Raw genomic sequence first — 13,790 nt, forward strand, 5'->3', positions numbered from 1 at the left:
TATTTAAATAACAAACATCCAACCCTGAAACAAGTGCAGCAGCAGAGGACACATCCTGAATAGGATGAGACAGTGTCTTTATTGCCGCCCACCCACATAGCCTCAGACATGTTTCATAGGTGACTTGCAGCAAGGAAATGCCAATATCCATTCACACGTCAACTAGAAAGAAGTCACAAATGCCTGTTTTACCACAGTCAGTTCCTGTTCACTGAATGTCCACACTGTTTTAATCGCTTTTGATAAATATTTACTTCAAAGGAATTCACACTGAAATATCCATGTATGTTCTTTAGTAAACTAATCTCTTTTGAATCATTTTTTGCAGTATTTCCTCTTTCTCCTGAGTTAACTCACAACATTCATGTTAACCTCTTTGTCAGGTAGACATGGAGCCTTTCATCCAAGTTTTTCCAATATTTTATTTTGACCAAACCACCAAAAACTCAACTGCAGCTATGGGGGAAATACCCCACCTCCTCTCAGAACTATTTCCTGCCAGAACTCAGGACAGGTAAAGCTCTCACTCTCTGACTGGAACTGTGGATATTACACAAGACTGGATTTGATGGCTGGTGTTTAATTACAGTCCAAAGATCTGACTTTCTAAACAATGGTTCACTTTTAATGTTCTTCCACATAAAAGAGGACTTTGAAAGGAAGATTAGTACAGAAACATCAATTTAAATAAATAATCTTCATTCATGACTCTAAGGAACACGGTGCAGTTACTAATAGACCATTTAGTTTTCTCTCTTATTCCCTCTTTTTGCCCATGTTTGTTAATGGCAATTTAGGCTGGAGTATGAACTCATACTATACTTGCCAGATGCCTGCTTCTTGTAAACCTGCAGGGAAAAAAAGCATTTTTCAGGTTTTTTGACAATAGGGAGCTTGCTTGATGACTGCACACAAAGGTGCACATTTCATTGGGTTCAGAACTTGCTAAGTATCCATTTTCTAATCCCACTGCATTTCCCCAAACCTTGGGTCAGTCGTTATAATATTGCTTGGTACTCTGAGCTGTCCGTTTCCCAGGGTTGAAATGTCCACTATCAGAGGCATGCATTCAAAATGTGATGGGATAAATTCAAAAGAGATATGGGAGGCAACTATTTTTTATTCAGAGAGTGATAGGTACCTGGAGTGCCTGAGGCAGTGGTAGGGGCAAATATGATCGAGGTGTTCAAGAAGCTTTTAGATAGGCAATGAGTGTGCAGAGAAAGGGGGGCTGCGAACATTGTGCAGGCAGGAGGGATTAATTTACATAGGCTTTTAATTACTACTTTAATTGGTTCAGCACAATATCATGGGCTGAAGGCACTATTCCTATGTTGTACTGTTCCATGTTCTGTCCTGGGATTGAAAAAGAGTTTTAAACTCAGGAATCGATTTCTAAAATTTCATAGAAGTATCATGGAACAAGAAGTAATGTTAACACTGATTAGGTTTGGGATAAGTGAGAGCAAGGATAGGGTAGAGTGAGTGTAGAATGAATTCTTGGCATTCATTAATATTTATATAGAATGGGTGTAAAGAGGTCAAGATTGACTTGGTAATTAGAAGCAGAGGGAATGGTGGAGAATTGTTTTTGTAATTCGGGTCCTGTGATGTGGGGGGTTGCAATCGTTACTAGGAATTACTGCTTATGATATACATTCAGAATTTAGATGTAAATATAGGAGGTACAATCATTAGATTTGTAGATAACCAAAAATGGTGATGTTGTTGGTAGTGAGGAAGATACTCTTAGAACACAGACTAATATTGATACATTAGTACAACGAGCATAGAAATGACAGATGGAATTTAATCCTGATAGGGTGGTATGGTAATGTAGCATTTAGCATAATAATTTTCAAGTACCAGCAACCCAGGTTCAGTTCCCGCTGTGGTCTGTATGTTCTCCCCGTGCCTGTGTGAGTTCCTTCAAGTCTCCTCCCATATTCCAAAGACATACAGGTTAGTTGTTTCTGAGCAAGCTATGTTGACAGTAGAAGCGTGGCAATATTTGCAGGCTGCAGTACTTACAGTGAAATACAATATGCTATTTGTGTCACGACTATCACAGTCCAAAGGTGTGCTGGGGGCAGCCTGCAAATGCTGCCGCACTTCTGCTGAAACATTCAGCTGAATTCTAGATTCAACTAGAATCTAGGCTCTGAGGGAGGAGGTTGACCAAAGTGTGGTTGCTGTATTGAGATGGAGAGTTGGTTGAGAGTGGCAAGCAGGTGGTCAATAGTTTCCTGCTGCTTCTGGACCTCGTACTCATGTCAGCAGATATTTTTCTTTAGGCAAGCAAACCGTGCTGAGTCAATCACAGGTTTGCTCATCCTGTCAGGAAATGCAGAGCAATGGAGACAATTTAACAGTGAACAATAACTTCAAGAATAAACTACAAAATAACAAGACACAAGGAACCACAAAACAAGAAAGAACAAATACTAACACAACAAGGCAATAAGGTAATTGAAGGCTAGGAGCAACTGGCTGAGGCTGGCTGGTTTGATGTGTGAACAAGGATTGTGGATGAGAGCTGGGTTTAAATAGGCTGCAGGTGCTGAATGGGAAATCAGTGGCGGGTGATTCCTCTTAGCTGAGTGGGAACTGGGAGGTGCCTGCCTGAGCAGGCCTGAGTGTGTCATTGGTGAAGGTAACGAATGAGGTGGCAGGATGATTACTAATCTAGTAGATTACTCTATCCTAGGTAGTAACCTTCCTGATATTGATTATTGTTGGAGCTGCGGTTATCAAACTAACTCATAAACTGCACTGTAGATTTCAGGGTGTCTTGCTGAAGGATAACCAGTCTCTGACTTGCTCTTGTATCCTTGGAATTTAAGTTTAGTTTCCAGTACATTTTGACCCTTAGAATACTAATAGTTTGGTCTCAGTGATGAGAAAGCCCATGAATAACAGGGTTACATTCTTTTTTTTATTCTTTGAGGTGATTGGGTGCCAGTCATGTTAATTTTGTTACTTACCACTTAACAGCCCATGCCTACATATTGAATTTGGTGCTTTCTTCTTGAGAAAACAGTGACTTTTTCTTTGCAGAACAGTAACTGAAAAATATGTGGAGCAACATCTAAAAAACGGCAATACAAGCCAACTTGTGCAGGAGTAACTATGTGATTCTGTCATGTTGCTGTGCACAACCTGATGTCCAAATTTCTCAGCAAGGTGATCGATTGTAGACTGCAGATTGAATATGTGCCTTGTAGGACAGGGGATGCAAGTAAAGCACATATTTGAGGGCTTCTAATGAGTGAGTATTTACATCCAGAGATAGAAAATATTTCTTAAACTTGGCCCTTTACCCTGGTAAATGGTGTGACTTGTAATCTTACCCCGTCACATTCCTGCTGCCCTGCTTCCCATTCCAGTCCTATGGATATGGTACACAGAGCTGAGCCATACTGCCATCTTCTGACAAGCAAAACCCACTGCTATCCTCCAGGGAGGAGGCTCCAAAGTTTCAAACAAACTCGCCCTCTTCACACCCAACTCGCACAGCATAATTCCTACTTGTCACAATTGTAGAATCAGTTTCAACCTTTTAAAATGCTTATATATTGAAAATTCTGTTAGCCTTCACATAGGCTGACAAGAGTTTCAAAACATTAAAATCACATTCAAGGCTTAAGTTCAACTCCAAACATACCACTTATCTTGATATGATTATATTTAGTAAGATTTGATATATTTGCTATTTTTGCATTCTGCATTAATCTACACGTGATGCTAAACAAAATGAAATTCAGTCTTTATGTCAATAAGTTAAACACCGCTGAATGTTGGTCCCATGTTCAATCTAATTCCACTTTACCAGAACGGCATTACTGACTCCCGAATTCCACCATCCAGTTTACCAATCAATTCAACAAGAGGTATCTTTTCATTCATCTGCTTTTCAGCAACCTGCACAATCCAGACCTTCTACAGACAAGTTGATTGAACTTGCTGTACATATGAGTCTACTGCCTGTTCACTACATTGTTATTCACAGCGTTTTCTGGAAGTCTGATGCCTACAGTCCAGTATTGAGGAAAGGGCAAATCCAATCGCACCTGCCTTAAAGTTGCTTGGCCAATCTTTATCCAGTATTATTAACGGGCCAGAGTTATGTACTGTATGAGTAAATCAGTTTGACGTGCTATGGATTGAGATGGGGAAGAATGGCAGGTATGATGTTGTGGGTATCACTGAGTCATGGCTGAAAGAAGATTATAGTTGGGAGCTTAACATCCATGGATGCACACTGTATCAAAAGGATAGGCAGGTAGGTGGGGGGTTCTAATGGCAAAAAATAAAATCAAACTTTTAGCAAGATGTGACATAAGATTGGAAGATGGAGAATCAGGGTAGGTAGAATTAAGGAACTGAAGTGGTAAAAAGACCCTGATGGGAGTTCAATACAGGCCTCCAAACAGTACCCAGGATGTGGACTACGAATTACAATGGGAAATAGAAAATGCATGTCAAAAGGGCAATGTTACAATAGTCATGGGGGATTTCAGTATGCAGGTGGATTGGGGAAATTAGGTTGGTGCTGAATTTGGATCCCTAGAGAAAGAATTTGTAGAATGCCTACAAGATGGCTTTTTAGAGCAGCTTGTAGTTGAGCCTACTAGAAAAAAGGTGATTCTGGATTGTGTGTTGTGTAATGAACTGGATTTGATCAAAGAGCTTAAAGTAAAGGAACCGTTAGGAGAGAGTGATCATAATATGATGGAATTTACCCTGCAATTTGAGAGGGTGAAGCTAAAGTCAGATGTATCAGTATTACAGTGGAGTAAGGGGAATCACAGAGGCATGAGAGAGGAACTGGCCAAAGTCAATTGGAAGGCGACACAAGCAGGGATGACAGCAGAGCAGCAATGACTGGAGTTTCTGGGAAAAATTCGGGAGGTGCAGGATAGATACATCCCAAAGAAGAAGTAGGATTCTAGAGATAGGATGACACAACCATGGTTGACAAGGGAAGTCATAGCCAACATAAAAGAAAAAGAGGGGACATGTAATATAGCAAGAATTAGTAGGAAGTTAGAGGATTGGGTCGTTTTTAAAAATTAACAGAAAGCAACTTAAAAAGCCATAAAGAAGCGAAAAGATGAAATATGAAGGTAAGCTAGCCACTAATATCAAAGAAGATATATAACGGCTTTGCAGATATATAAAGAGTAAAAAAGAAGCGAGAGTAGATATTGTACCGCTGCAAAATGATGCTGGAGAGGTAGTAATGGGAAACACGGAAATGCTGGATGTACTGAATAATTATTTTGCATTATTCTTCACTGTGGAAGAAACTAGCAGTACAGGTATACAGGAAGTTCGAGATTGTCAGATGGCAAAAGTGAATGCAGTTCACTTTTGAGATGGTACTTGGGAAGCTGAAAGGTCTAAAGGTGGATAAGTCACTTGGACCAGATGGACCACGCCCAAGGGTTCTGAAAAGGTAGTTGAAGAGATTGTGAAGGCATTAGTAATGATCTTTCAAGAATCACTAGAATCTGGCATGGTTCCGGACTGGAAAATTGCAAGTGCCACTTCACTCTTCAAGAATTGAAGGAGACAGAATAAAAGAAAATATAAACCAGTTAGACTAACCTCAGCGGTTGGGAGCTTGTAGGAGTCGATTGTTAAGAATGAAGTTTCAGGGTATTTAGAGGGACATGATAAAATGGGTCAAAGTCAGCATGGATAGAGCATTGGCTGACTGGTAGGAAGCAAAGAGTGGGATAAAGGGAACCTTTTCTGATTGGCTAGCGGTATTCCACAGCGGCTGGTATTGGGACCATTTCTTTTTACTTTGTATGTAATTATTTAGATGATGGATTGATGGCTGTCTGGCCAAGTTTCCGAAAATACAAAGGTAGCTGGAGGGGCAGGTAGTGTTGAGGAAGCAGGGAGTCTGCAGATGGACTTAGACAGATTAGGAGAATGGGCGAAGAAATGGCAGATGGAATACAGTGTTGGGAAGTGTATGTGCATGCACTTTGTAGAAAGAATAACAGCATAGATTATTTTCTAAATGGGAAGAAAATTCAAAAATCTGAGGTGCAAAGGGACTTGGGAGTCCTTGTGTAGGATTCTCTAAAGTTTAACTTGTAGGTTGAGTCAATGGTGAGGAAGGCAAATGCAATGTTAGTATTCATTTCAAGAGGACTAGAATATAAAAACAAGAATGTAATGCTGAGGCTTTCTAAGGCATTGGTGAGGCCTCACGGGGTATTTTGAGCAGTTTTGGGCGAACATTGGAGAGAGTTCAAAGGAAGCTTATGAAAGTGATTCCAGGATTGAAAGGCTTATCATATGGGGAACATTTGAAGGCTCTGGGCCTGTACTCATTGGAAGTCAGAAGAATGAGGGGGGGATCTCATTGAAACCTATTGAATGTTGAAAGGCCTAGGGAGAGTGGATGTAGAGAGGATGTTTCTTATTGTGGGGGAGTCTAGGACCAGAGGGCATGGCCTCAGAACAGAGGGACAACCATTTAGAATGGAGATGAGGATGAATTTCTTTTGTCTGTGGATGGTGAATCTGTGGAATTTGTTGCCACAGGTGGCTGTGGAGGCCAGTTCCTTGAGTGTATTTAAAGTAGAAGCTGATAGATTTTTGATAAGTCAGGGCTTGAAAGATTGCAAGGAGAAGGCAGAAGAATGAGATTGAGAAGGAAACGAATCAGCCATAATCAAATACTGGGAAGAGCTGATGGACAGAATGGCCTAATTCTGATCCAATGTCTTACGGTCTTATTGTCTTATTATTGTTGATGATGAGAGAAGAAATAGAGGAAAGTGAGTTGAAACATGAAGGAATGCCATCAATTGCAGTAATTTTAAACACAAAAGGATCCAGCCTGTTGTGCTGAACTGCATGTGGTGTAAGGGTTAGTGTTAGGTTATTGAGATACCTTTCCGTGGGCCTTATTATTGTGCAGTGCAGTGCAGATTGCAGGCCTTCTCACAGAGGGCAGTTCATGCCTCTGGGGTGTGAACAAAGTTACAGTGCCTCCAGGAAAGATGATGGGTGTGGTGAAAGTGAAGCCAGTGACAGGAAGCAGAATGCAAGCCCCAAACTATGAGAAGCAGGTCAGGGATGGTTTTAAGCTCAATTTGGGCAAAATCAAGAAGTCAATGGCAGGCCATTTCACACTGCAGTCTGGTACACTGAGCAGTTTGAGACTGGTTGCCATGCAATAAGATTGTCTGTACTACAGCTGCAAAACTATACACTTCACATCATTTCAGTCAATAATAATACATTTGATTTTGATTAAATTCAGTTGTGCTTCTTCTAGTGTGTTACTTAGAACTCAAACACATTCAATGGTTATGAAGTGGGCAAATAAGATCTTGAGAACTGCTGTGGAATCCAGCATCGACCCTTTCTGCACTATGGAACCCTACTGAAGCAGCCATAGAACTCCCATTGAAATTTGTGGTCATCAGCAGAAAACTTGCATTCCGTTTTTTGTCAAAAGTATAGTGGAATAGCTACTGTGGAAACACCTTTTTTAGTAAAATAGCGCTGTTCTGCGAAGTTTCCACCAATACTAAACATTCAGCAGAAAGATAATTCTGATCAACTTCCTCTGGTCTGCCTTCTGTCTTCACGAGGTGGGGGCGTGTGTTCTTCTGCAACAGTTCTGGAAGAGTTTAGCAGGATGTGAGGTGTCCCTATGGAAACATGGAAGATGCTGTGGGAAATTGACAAGATGTATACTGAAAGATTCATGAACCCATGAACTTAACCTCACTGTTCCCTCTTTGGACTGTTTATTATTTATTTCTGTTGTAAATTATAGTAAATTTTATGTCTTGCACTGCACAACTGCCTCAACACAACCAATTTCACCACATATGACAAGGCATAATAAACCTGGTTCTGATTGTTCCAATCCTGGCGGGCTGGGGGGGTGTCCTTTGGTGCAGATATACAGAACTCAGTGCCATAAGTGATAGTCCATTTCAGTTGGACATATACAAGAATTTCTTCATTCAGAGGGTTGTAAGTCTTCGGCATTCTCTGTCCTCAGGGAGTTGTAGTGACAAAGTCATTGATTATCTTAAGACAGAGAATGGCAGATCTTTCAATTACAAGGGATAGGGCAGAACAGATTACAAGGGATGGGCTGACTGGCTCATGCCTGCCATTGTTTCTGATGTTCTTACAGTACGTGCTTACAATACACTGTGTCTGCTCAGCTTCTGGCTCAGAAGGCAAATGACTCCAGAGGAACCTTGATCATCAAAAGCAAAACTCATTGGCTGTGGCTGTAGTGAAAACAGAGCCTCCTTTCATATTTCTCATATATATCATATTTCATTGTGACAGAGAGGTTGCCATTCAACCAGCTGAGCCTGTACTGTCCCCACAGTGTTCCCATCCCACTACCATATTTGAACCAATCAAGGTTTTCAAACGGAATTGAGTAGTTTGTGGAAAAATAAATTGTATTGGGAAAGGAACAGGAGAATGGGGCTGATAGAGTGGCCCATCCGGGATCCAGTATATGGACAGGATAACCACCTCCTGAGTTGCAGCACTTCTTTAATTCCGTAACTCTGGATGAACCACTTTAAATGATAAACATTGTTTGTTCCTCTTGATCAATGCTGGGTTTCTGCGGCATTTTATGTCTGTTGCTCAAGATTTTCAACATCTGCGGAATCTATAGTCTGACTTTAAATGATGATCCTTTCTCTTTTTTCCAATGTTATCAAAGCACTTAGATTCCAATTGTTTCTGGAAATCATTCCATTTCAGACTGGATAAATAACGGCCGTAAAATACTGAGGACAGAAAGAGGACCAGTGGGATGGCAGAACCTTGAGGGGGATTCGGGTGGTGGCCAGCTAAACCTGCTGGGCTTGGCTTCATTCCTCAGATTATGCAAAACCTTGGGAAACATGGGGCCTCCTCATAGGAAGTGACAGAGCTGGGCAACTTCTTGAAGTTCCTGGTTGAGATACGTTTATAAGGCTGAAAGAATTCTTATGAGTTTCGAGCTCGTGTGATTTACTGGGATTGGAATTTGCTGGGGAAAGGAGTGCCAAAGAGGACTGATTGCCTTTTCTATTATTTTGTGGAGATATATAGAATGGAAAGAGGCCACCAAGTCCACCCAAACCCTCAACCACCCACTTTTACACTAATGTGCTCTAACCCCACATTGATTTCCCTGCATTCTCATCGAATTCCTCTAAATTCTATCACTCACCTGCAGACTAGGGGCAACTTACAGTGGCCAATTCACATACTAACCTTCATGCCATTGGCATGGGAAGTTGGAGATAGGGAATCATTTCTTCTTGACCTGCAAGGAGACTTGGAAAAGGAACTTTATTGTGGGATCAGCAGTTCCCTCATCCAATTCACCAGGAATCAGGAACAGAAACTTGATATCAGATTTTCAACTCCACAACGGTACCTAATTTAAAAGTCTTTATAATTGTCCCATTCCAGTTGAAGACGAATCCACTAAAGTATAGCAACAAAAAAGAACATGATGTGGTCATTGTCCCCATGTTTCATATACCTAGATCTTTAACACACATTGGCCCCACCCCACAACCCCACAATTCTTGCTACAGATCTTCTCCTGCCTTTTATATGAAGGGTTAATACTATTTCCAAAAAAGTCCTAATACAAGAGTATATCTGGCCCATCCAGCCTGAGGTGGTTCTTGAAAGCTTCAAACAAACGGTGTTTAGCCTTTCCTCTGTAAGTTATCGTCTTTTCAAGTATTTATCTAAAATCAGACTTTTGCACAATTTTAGTGTCCATTAGTGTTGCAATGCAGTGGCAGGCATTTCACTTCAGATGAAGGCACTACTTCCCTCTCTCCCTACTCCAGCAAGGGTAGGATCTTTGTAGGGGACAGATCTTCCATGGAGACTCAAGAGAATTCGGATGCCAGAAACCTGGAGCAGCAGACGAAGGAGCTGGAGGAACACAATGGGTCAGGCAGCATCTGTGGAAGGAAATGAACAGTTGATGTTTCAGGTTGGAACCCTTCATTAGGACTGGAAAGAAAGAGGGGAGATAGCCAATACAGTAATATGAGGGGTAGGGGTGAAGCAAGAGATGGCGGGTGATAGGTGGATCTAGGTGAGGGGAAAGAGCGATAGGTAGCTGGAGGAGGTAGTGAGTGGGAATGAAGTAAGAAGTTCGGAGATGATAGGTGGAAATTACGAATGGCTGAAAAAGATGAAATCTGATAGGACAATGGACTGTGGTCTAAAGGGAAGGAGGTGAGGAGGGAACCTAGAAGGAGAAATGTGCAGGTAGATGGCGGATCGAGAGAATGAGAGAGAAGAGAAGGATGAGATGATGTGCTGAAATCCGGAGGGAAACACACAGAGGGAGATCACAAAGCCGAGGAAAGAGGACCAGGTCGAGACAACAGAGACTTTTGGAGAAGAGGAGTTCGGTAGGTAATACCGTTCCGACTGACCGGAAGTGCACTGAGAGCGGTAAGCGTAAAGGAGTTAGGTGCTTACTGTTCTGGCTAACAACAGATGGTGCAATCCGGGGTATATCACGATTGAGGAACGTGTTTGCAGACTGGATATTGAACTTTTTACTGTTGGGCTTTGGCCACATTCCACCGTGATACAATACTTGGCGGCATGGGAGGTCGTTCCTGCCTGTGGCCATCGAACGTGCAGCTCCTCCCATGGAAGGTCAGACACCCTGAGCCAATAGACTGGTTCTGGACTTATTTTCCATCTGGCATAGTTTGCACTTTGTTGTCTGATTGTTGGGGTTTTTTGTATTGCTATATTTAAGCTCCATTCTTGGTTGGTGCGGCTGTAACGAAAGCAAATTTCCCTCGGGATTAATAAAGTATATCTATCTATCTATCCATCTAGTAGAGCAAGGAGAAAAAGAGCAGGACAGAAGGGAGTGGTATTGGTAATTCAAGAAATCAATGTTCATGCCATCAGGTTGGAGATTACCAAGAAGGAACACAAAACTCCCATAGAATATTAACAAAATATTCACATTAGCCAGACCATGAAAAACCAACTGTAGTCTAGACCACAACCACAGGACAGGTGCAGAGTCAAAGAGCCAAGTGTATGTTGGAAGATCTGCTGATGGGTTTAACATGGAGCTGATCCCAGGTGAGCATGATAGTTTCCTTCTCTTCCAAGTATCCCATAATTGTTCCTCAGGACATAAATGAATCCCGATTCTTTCTTCACATACTTTTTCAGATGGCTTAAGGTACTTCAGTAAATCCTTGTATGAAGATAGTTTTGATTCTTCTTTCAGACTGTACAGTTATAATTTTGTTTGACATTGTTAAAATTAGGTTATAAGTAAATCTAAGATTTGGATTTTATTTTATAAACTTCATCAGACGAACCAGTCATCTTACAAGAGAGAAAGGTAAATGCTGAATGAGACATAATGGTTGCATCACCTGTGTGGGATCTTAAACAAAACCTCTAATTATATGCATGGAATGCAACCCAGGTAGGTCCTAAAGACGTTTAGTTAAATTCCTCAATACTCCCTACCTGTCAAAGAAATCCAATCCAACCTGTTGTCAACACTTCAGTGAAATTGTAATTTTAGTCAGCACTGATGACTTAAAGCCATTTTGGGACTCTCATAAGGGTGAGGACGTTGCATTTTTTTTTCGAAGCTATTCAGAGGATGCTGTTGAAGTGTTTTCTCTGTCCTCATGGATGTCCTTTGGTGACAGAGTTTGGAGGAGAGTGCTTGCTATGGTGCCCAATATGTGGACATGTCCCAACCATGAGAAGCTATTTGAACATCATCAGACTGACACTGTTGGGCTGGGAGAAGACACTGACATTGAAAGATAGAGGGGACAGAGTAATAGGAGAGTATAGGACCAGAGGGTGCAACCTCAGAATATAAGGTTGTCCCTGTTTCCAGGCCTTCCAGTTTGAGCTCAGTGAAGATCCCGGGTACCTTCATTCAATTGATGGCTTCTCCTTCCAGAACCTTTGAGAAATGAAGAGGAACGTCTTTACCCTGAGTGTGGTAAATCTGTGGAATTCATTACCACAGAAAACTATCGAGGCCAAGTCATTGGGTATATTTAAGCAGAGATTGACAAGTTCTTGATTAGAGGGTCTAATGGACAAATTCTGCTCCTATGTCTTATGGTCATATATAAAATTATGAGAGGCATGGATAGGATGCTCAGTCAGTTTCCCAGGGCAGAAATACCAAATACTAAGGATCGAATGTTTACGATGAGAAGGGGTAAGTTTACAGGAGATATACAGGGCAAATAGTTTTTACACATAGAGTTTAGGTGCCTGGAATGGCCTGGTATAAGGTGGTGGTAGAAACAGGAACCTTAGTAACATTCAAGGGACATTTAAATTGACACATGAGCAGGCAGGAAATAGAAAGATAAGGATAGAAATATATTGTATAAGAAATGTAAAATGGGATTAGCTTATTGGCACCATGATCAGCACAGACATGATGGGCCAAAACTTCATCTGAGTGTTTCAAACATTTGTTGCTTTAATTTCAGATCCTGGGTGCCAACATCTCTGAAGATCTATTCTGGGTCCAATATATTGACGCAATTATGAAGAAGGCACGTCAGAAGCTATATTTCATTCGGAGCTAGAGGAGATTTAGTATATCACCAAAGACTCTGGCAACTTCCTACAGAAGTGCTGTGGAGAGCATTCTAACTAGTTGCATCACCGTCTGGTATGGAGGGGCAACTGCACAGGATCGGAAAAAGCTGCAGAGGGTTGTAAACACAGCCATCTGCAACATAGGCACTGAGCAATGCTGAGACGTCCACAGAACTGAGGGCATCTTCAGAAAGAGATGCCTCAAAAAGGTGGCATCTATCATTAAGGACCCCCACCATCCTGGGCATGCTCTTTTCTCATTACTACCATCAAAGAGGAGGTACAAGCACCTGAAGACACACACTCAACATTTAGGAATAGCTTCTTCCCCTCCACTTTCTGATTTCTGAGTGGACAATGAACCAGCTCATGAACACTACCTCACTATTTCTGCTCTCTTTTCACGCTATATATCTAATTTATTTTATTGTAGAGCAAGGAGCCTACACCTCCAGTCTAAATGAAAATAATGTTGGCACCCTGAGAAGCACCGGGGTTTCATACGTCACACATCAAACATGAGGGGACGTACGCTGACAATCGGCAGTCAGGACTGACTAAAACTATAATTTTACTGAAGTTGTGGTAGAAGGTTTTTAATAGGCAGGAATATTGAGGATTATAGATCCAAGGTGGGTGGATGGATTTAAGATACCAATCAGCCAGTATCATCAACAATAGCATGAGAATCGGACGTTGGCAAGATGACACTGGAGTGGGACAACTCCCTGAGCTGACATCAGCAGATCCATTCATTGCACTTATTATAATTGTTCTGCTCTCTTAAATCTCAGCTCCAAGAACTGTAAGAATTACTAAGAATGTTCTACATAATATTCTGTTTTTTTCTTTTTGCTACTTCAAAGTACTTTAGTCTGGAATGATCTGAAATGCTACAAACAAGAAGATTGATTGATCTTAGAGCAGGTTTAAAGGTCGATACACTATTGTGGGCTGAAGGGCCTGTACTGTTCAAAACCTATCCAATGTATCTCAGTCCATGTGACAATCATCAACCAATTCCAATTTCAAGCCATTATACAGCCGGGCTCGGGGCGGAGTGGGACTACACTCTGTGTTCCAATAGGTTACTACAGAGATAATTGGTAGATGAAAGTCCCAGCAGATCACCAGCCCTGTCAGCA

The 13,790-nt window shown here is 41.4% G+C and overlaps 1 protein-coding gene across 5 annotated transcripts in view; it reads right to left on the bottom strand.

Moving 5' to 3' along the window:
- Positions 1-624: 624 nt before the first annotated feature.
- The window catches only part of hsd17b3 (hydroxysteroid (17-beta) dehydrogenase 3), a 90,315-nt gene continuing 77,149 nt past the window's right edge, over positions 625-13,790 (bottom strand). For 4 of the 5 annotated variants that reach the window (XR_010020609.1, XR_010020608.1, XR_010020605.1 and 1 more), the window contains 3 exons: positions 10,510-10,819; positions 7,515-9,980; positions 625-848 (listed from right to left, as the gene is read on the bottom strand). The gene's annotated coding sequence lies outside the window, so the exon portion shown is untranslated. The remainder of the gene's footprint in view (positions 849-7,514; positions 9,981-10,509; positions 10,820-13,790) is intronic. The other variant, XR_010020607.1, reaches the window with a different exon arrangement.

Source organism: Mobula hypostoma, chromosome 16 (assembly GCF_963921235.1).
Source record: "Mobula hypostoma chromosome 16, sMobHyp1.1, whole genome shotgun sequence".
NCBI lineage: Eukaryota > Metazoa > Chordata > Chondrichthyes > Myliobatiformes > Myliobatidae > Mobula > Mobula hypostoma.